Consider the following 8,931-nt stretch of genomic DNA (forward strand, 5'->3'; position numbering starts at 1 on the left):
ACGTAATAGTATATAACGTTATACGTTAGTACGTAATATTATATAACGTTATACGTTATAAGGCAATACCACATAACGTTATACGTCATAAGGTAATACTACATAACGTTATACGTCATTACGTAATAGTATATAACGTTATACGTTAGTACGTAATATTATATAACGTTATACGTTATAAGGCAATACCACATAACGTTATACGTCATAAGGTAATACTACATAACGTTATACGTCATTACGTAATAGTATATAACGTTATACGTCATTATGTACTAGTAAATTACGTTATACTTTAGTACGTAATAGTATATAACGTTATACGTCATTACGTGACAGTATATAACGTTATAAGTTGTATAGGAATACTACATAACGTTATACGTCATTACGTAATGGTATATAACGGTAGACGTCATTACGTAATAGTGTATAACGTTATACGTTATTACGTAATAGTATATTACGTTGTACGTAATGGTACATAACGTTATACGTTAGTACGTAAGAGTATATAACGTTATACGTCATTTAGGTAACACTACATAACGTTATACGTCATTGCGTAATAGTATATAGCGTTATACGTCATTACGTAATAATATATAACGTTAAACGTCATTACGTAATAGTATATAACGTTATACGTTAGTACGTAATATTATATAACGTTATACGTTATAAGGCAATACCACATAACGTTATACGTCATAAGGTAGTACTACATAACGTTATACGTCATAAGGGAATACTACATAACGTTATACGTCATTACGTAATAGTATATAACGTTATAGGTCATTACGTAATAGTATATAACGTTATACGTTAGTACGTAATAGTATATAACGTTATATGTCATAAGGTAATACTGTATAACGTTATACGTTATTCTGTAATAGTATATAACGTTATACGTTATTACGTAATAGTATATTACGTTATACGTTGTACGTAATGGTACATAACGTTATACGTTAGTACGTAATATTATATAATGTTATATGTCATAAGGTAATACTATATAACGTTATACGTTATTCTGTAATAGTATATAGCGTTATACTTTAGTACGTATTAGTATATAACGTTATACGTCATTTAGGTAACCCTACATAACGTTATACGTCATTACGTAATAGTATATAACGTTATACGTTAGTACGTAATATTATATAACGTTATACGTTATAAGGCAATACCACATAACGTTATACGTCATAAGGTAATACTACATAACGTTATACGTCATTACGTAATAGTATATAACGTTATACGTCATTATGTACTAGTAAATTACGTTATACTTTAGTACGTAATAGTATATAACGTTATACGTCATTACGTGACAGTATGTAACGTTATAAGTTGTAAAGGAATACTACATAACGTTATACGTCATTACGTAATGGTATATAACGGTAGACGTCATTACGTAATACTGTATAACGTTATACGTTATTACGTAATAGTATATTACGTTATACGTTGTACGTAATGGTACATAACGTTATACGTTAGTACGTAATAGTATATAACGTTATACGTCATTTAGGTAACACTACATAACGTTATACGTCATTAGGTAATACTACATAACGTTATACTTCATTACGTAATAGTATATAACGTTATACGTTAGTACGTAATAGTATATAACGTTATACGTCATAACGTAATAGTATATAACGTTACAAGTTGTATGAGGATACCACATAACGTTATACGTCATAAGGTAGTACTACATAACGTTATACGTCATAAGGGAATACTACATAACGTTATACGTCATTACGTAATAGTATATAACGTTATACGTCATTACGTAATAGTATATAACGTTATACGTTAGTACGTATTAGTATATAACGTTATACGTCATAACGTAATAGTATATAACGTTACAAGTTATATGGGAATACTACATTACGTTATACGTCATTAGGTAATACTACATAACGTTATACGTCATAAGGTAATACTACATCACGTTACACGTCATTTAGGTACCACTACATAACGTTATGTGTTATTACGTAATAGAATATTACGTTATACATTAGTACGTAATAGTATATAAAGTTATAAGTTATAAAGGAATACTATATAACGTTATACGTCATTAGGTAATACTACATAACGTTATGCTTCATTACTTAATAGTATATAACGTTATACGTTATTACGTAATAGTATATTACGTTATGCGTTAGTATGTAATAGTATATAACGTTATACGTTAGTACGTAATAGTATATAACGTTATACGTTATAAGGCAATACCACATAACGTTATACGTCATAAGGTAATACTACATAACGTTATACGTCATAACGTAATACTACATAACGTTATACGTCATTACGTAATAGTATATAACGTTATACGTCATAATGTAATAGTATATTACGTTATACGTTATTCTGTAATATTATATAACGTTATACGTCATTACGTAACAGTATATAACGTTATAAGTTATAAAGGAATACTACATAACGTTATACGTCATTAGGTAATACTACATAACGTTATACTTCATTACGTAATAGTATATAACGTTATACGTTAATACGTAATAGTATATAACGTTATACGTCATAACGTAATAGTATATAACGGTACAAGTTATATGAGAATACTACATAACGTTATACGTCATTAGGTAATACTACATAACGTTATACGTCATTAGGTAATACTACATAACGTTATGCTTCATTACGTAATAGTATATAACGTTATAGGTTATTACGTAATAGTATATTACGTTATGCGTTAGTATGTAATAGCATATAACGTTATACGTTAGTACGTAGTAGTATATAACGTTATACGTCATAACGTAAGAGTACATAACGTTATACGTTAGTACGTAATAGTATATAACGTTTTACGTTAGTACGTAATATTATATAACGTTATACGTTATAAGGCAATACCACATAACGTTATACGTCATTACGTAATAGTGTATAATGTTATACGTTATTACGTAATAGTATATTACGTTATACGTTAGTACGTAATGGTACATAACGTTATACGTCATTAGGTAATACTACATAACGTTATAAGTTATTAGGTAATAGTATATAACGTTATACATCATTACGTAATAATATATAACGTTATACGTCATTACGTAACAGTATATAACGTTATACGTTATTACGTTATAGTATATTACGTTATACGTTAGTACGTAATAGTATATAACGTTATACGTTAGTGCGTAATAGTATATAACGTTATATGTCATAAGGTAATACTATATAACGTTATACGTTATTCTGTAATAGTATATAACGTTTGCGTTATTACGTAATGGCATATAACGTTAGACGTCATTACGTAATAGTGTATGACGTTATACGTTATTACGTAATAGTATATTACGTTATACGTTGTACGTAATGGTACATAACTTTATACGTTAGTACGTAATAGTATATAACGTTATACGTTATAAGGCAATACCACATAACGTTATACGTCATAAGGTAATACTACATAACGTTATACGTCATTACGTAATACTATATAACGTTATACGTCATTATGTACTAGTAAATTACGTTATACTTTAGTACGTAATAGTATATAACGTTATACGTCATTACGTGACAGTATGTAACGTTATAAGTTGTAAAGGAATACTACATAACGTTATACGTCATTACGTAATGGTATATAACGGTAGACGTCATTACGTAATAGTGTATAACGTTATACGTTATTACGTAATAGTATATTACGTTATACGTTGTACGTAATGGTACATAACGTTATACGTTAGTACGTAATAGTATATAACGTTATACGTCATTTAGGTAACACTACATAACGTTATACGTCATTGCGTAATAGTATATAGCGTTATACGTCATTACGTAATAATATATAACGTTAAACGTCATTACGTAATAGTATATAACGTTATACGTTAGTACGTAATATTATATAACGTTATACGTTATTACGTAATAGTATATTACGTTATACGTTGTACGTAATGGTACATAACGTTATACGTTAGTACGTAATAGTATATAATGTTATATGTCATAAGGTAATACTATATAACGTTATACGTTATTCTGTAATAGTATATAACGTTATACTTTAGTACGTATTAGTATATAACGTTATACGTCATTTAGGTAACCCTACATAACGTTATACGTCATTACGTAATAGTATATAACGTTATACGTTAGTACGTAATATTATATAACGTTATACGTTATAAGGTAATACCACATAACGTTATACGTCATAAGGTAATACTACATAACGTTATACGTCATTACGTAATAGTATATAACGTTATACGTCATTATGTACTAGTAAATTACGTTATACTTTAGTACGTAATAGTATATAACGTTATACGTCATTACGTGACAGTATGTAACGTTATAAGTTGTAAAGGAATACTACATAACGTTATACGTCATTACGTAATGGTATATAACGGTAGACGTCATTACGTAATAGTGTATAACGTTATACGTTATTACGTAATAGTATATTACGTTATACGTTGTACGTAATGGTACATAACTTTATACGTTAGTACGTAATAGTATATAACGTTATACGTCATTTAGGTAACACTACATAACGTTATACGTCATTGCGTAATAGTATATAGCGTTGTACGTCATTACGTAATAATATATAACGTTAAACGTCATTACGTAATAGTATATAACGTTATACGTTAGTACGTAATATTATATAACGTTATACGTTATAAGGCAATACCACATAACGTTATACGTCATAAGGTAATACTACATAACGATATACGTCATACCGTAATACTACATAACGTTATACGTCTTTACGTAATAGTATATAACGTTATACGTCATAATGTAATAGTATATTACGTTATACGTTATTCTGTAATAGTATATAACGTTATACGTCATTACGTAACAGTATATAACGTTATAAGTTATAAAGGAATACTACATAACGTTATACGTCATTAGGTAATACTACATAACGTTATACTTCATTACGTAATAGTATATAACGTTATACGTTAGTACGTAATAGTATATAACGTTATACGTCATAACGTAATAGTATATAACGTTACAAGTTGTATGAGGATACCACATAACGTTATACGGCATAAGGTAGTACTACATAACGTTATACGTCATAAGGGAATACTACATAACGTTATACGTCATTACGTAATAGTATATAACGTTATACGTCATTACGTAATAGTATATAACGTTATACGTTAGTACGTATTAGTATATAACGTTATACGTCATAACGTAATAGTATATAACGTTACAAGTTATATGGGAATACTACATTACGTTATACGTCATTAGGTAATACTACATAACGTTATACGTCATAAGGTAATACTACATCACGTTACACGTCATTTAGGTACCACTACATAACGTTATGTGTTATTACGTAATAGAATATTACGTTATACATTAGTACGTAATAGTATATAAAGTTATAAGTTATAAAGGAATACTATATAACGTTATACGTCATTAGGTAATACTACATAACGTTATGCTTCATTATTTAATAGTATATAACGTTATACGTTATTACGTAATAATATATAACGTTAAACGTCATTACGTAATAGTATATAACGTTATACGTTAGTACGTAATATTATATAACGTTATACGTTATAAGGCAATACCACATAACGTTATACGTCATAAGGTAATACTACATAACGATATACGTCATACCGTAATACTACATAACGTTATACGTCTTTACGTAATAGTGTATAACGTTATACGTCATAATGTAATAGTATATTACGTTATACGTTATTCTGTAATAGTATATAACGTTATACGTCATTACGTAACAGTATATAACGTTATAAGTCATAAAGGAATACTACATAACGTTATACGTCATTAGGTAATACTACATAACGTTATACTTCATTACGTAATAGTATATAACGTTATACGTTAGTACGTAATAGTATATAACGTTATACGTCATAACGTAATAGTATATAACGTTACAAGTTGTATGAGGATACCACATAACGTTATACGTCATAAGGTAGTACTACATAACGTTATACGTCATAAGGGAATACTACATAACGTTATACGTCATTACGTAATAGTATATAACGTTATACGTCATTACGTAATAGTATATAACGTTATACGTTAGTACGTATTAGTATATAACGTTATACGTCATAACGTAATAGTATATAACGTTACAAGTTATATGGGAATACTACATTACGTTATACGTCATTAGGTAATACTACATAACGTTATACGTCATAAGGTAATACTACATCACGTTACACGTCATTTAGGTACCACTACATAACGTTATGTGTTATTACGTAATAGAATATTACGTTATACATTAGTACGTACTAGTATATAAAGTTATAAGTTATAAAGGAATACTATATAACGTTATACGTCATTAGGTAATACTACATAACGTTATGCTTCATTACTTAATAGTATAACGTTATACGTTATTACGTAATAGTATATTACGTTATGCGTTAGTATGTAATAGTATATAACGTTATACGTTAGTACGTAATAGTATATAACGTTATACGTTATATGGCAATACCACATAACGTTATACGTCATAAGGTAATACTACATAACGTTATACGTCATAACGTAATACTACATAACGTTATACGTCATTACGTAATAGTATATAACGTTATACGTCATAATGTAATAGTATATTACGTTATACGTTATTCTGTAATATTATATAACGTTATACGTCATTACGTAACAGTATATAACGTTATAAGTTATAAAGGAATACTACATAACGTTATACGTCATTAGGTAATACTACATAACGTTATACTTCATTACGTAATAGTATATAACGTTATACGTTAATACGTAATAGTATATAACGTTATACGTCATAACGTAATAGTATATAACGGTACAAGTTATATGAGAATACTACATAACGTTATACGTCATTAGGTAATACTACATAACGTTATACGTCATTAGGTAATACTACATAACGTTATGCTTCATTACGTAATAGTATATAACGTTATAGGTTATTACGTAATAGTATATTACGTTATGCGTTAGTATGTAATAGCATATAACGTTATACGTTAGTACGTAATAGTATATAACGTTATACGTCATAACGTAAGAGTACATAACGTTATACGTTAGTACGTAATAGTATATAACGTTTTACGTTAGTACGTAATATTATATAACGTTATACGTTATAAGGCAATACCACATAACGTTATACGTCATTACGTAATAGTGTATAATGTTATACGTTATTACGTAATAGTATATTACGTTATACGTTAGTACGTAATGGTACATAACGTTATACGTCATTAGGTAATACTACATAACGTTATAAGTTATTAGGTAATAGTATATAACGTTATACATCATTACGTAATAATATATAACGTTATACGTCATTACGTAACAGTATATAACGTTATACGTTATTACGTTATAGTATATTACGTTATACGTTAGTACGTAATAGTATATAACGTTATACGTTAGTACGTAATATTATATAACGTTATACGTTATAAGGCAATACCAAATAACGTTATACGTCATAAGGTAGTACTAAATAACGTTATACGTCATAAGGGAATACTACATAACGTTATACGTCATTACGTAATAGTATATAACGTCATACGTCATTACGTAATAGTATATAACGTTATACGTTAGTGCGTAATAGTATATAACGTTATATGTCATAAGGTAATACTATATAACGTTATACGTTATTCTGTAATAGTATATAACGTTTGCGTTATTACGTAATGGCATAGAACGTTAGACGTCATTACGTAATAGTGTATGACGTTATACGTTATTACGTAATAGTATATTACGTTATACGTTGTACGTAATGGTACATAACGTTATACGTTAGTACGTAATAGTATGTAACGTTATACGTCATTTAGGTAACACTACATAACGTTATACGACATTACGTAATAGTATATAACGTTATACGTCATTACGTAATAGTATATAACGTTATACGTCATTTAGGTAACACTACATAACGTTATACATCATTACGTAATAGTATATAACGTTATACGTTAGTACGTAATATTATATAACGTTATACGTTATAAGGCAATACCACATAACGTTATACGTCATAAGGTAATAATACATAACGTTATACGTCATTACGTAATAGTATATAACGTTATACGTCATTATGTACTAGTAAATTACGTTATACTTTAATACGTAATAGTATATAACGTTATACGTCATTACGTGACAGTATATAACGTTATAAGTTGTAAAGGAATACTACATAACGTTATACGTCATTACGTAATAATATATAACGTTATACGTCATTTCGTAATAGTGTATAACGTTATACGTTATTACGTAATAGTATATTACGTTATACGTTGTACGTAATGGTACATAACGTTATACGTTAGTACGTAATAGTATATAACGTTATACGTCATTTAGGTAACACTACATAACGTTATACGTCATTGCGTAATAGTATATAGCGTTATACGTCATTACGTAATAATATATAACGTTATACGTCATTTCGTAATAGTATATAACGTTACACGTCATTACGTAATAGTATATAACGTTATACGTCATTACGTAATAGTATATAACGTTATACGTTAGTACGTAATATTATATAACGTTATACGTTATAAGGCAATACCACATAACGTTATACGTCATAAGGTAATACTACATAACGTTATACGTCATTACGTAATAGTATATAACGTTATACGTTAGTACGTAATATTATATAACGTTATACGTTATAAGGCAATACCACATAACGTTATACGTCATAAGGTAATACTACATAACGTTATACGTCAT

Source organism: Bombus pascuorum, unplaced genomic scaffold (assembly GCF_905332965.1).
Source record: "Bombus pascuorum unplaced genomic scaffold, iyBomPasc1.1, whole genome shotgun sequence".
Lineage (NCBI taxonomy): Eukaryota > Metazoa > Arthropoda > Insecta > Hymenoptera > Apidae > Bombus > Bombus pascuorum.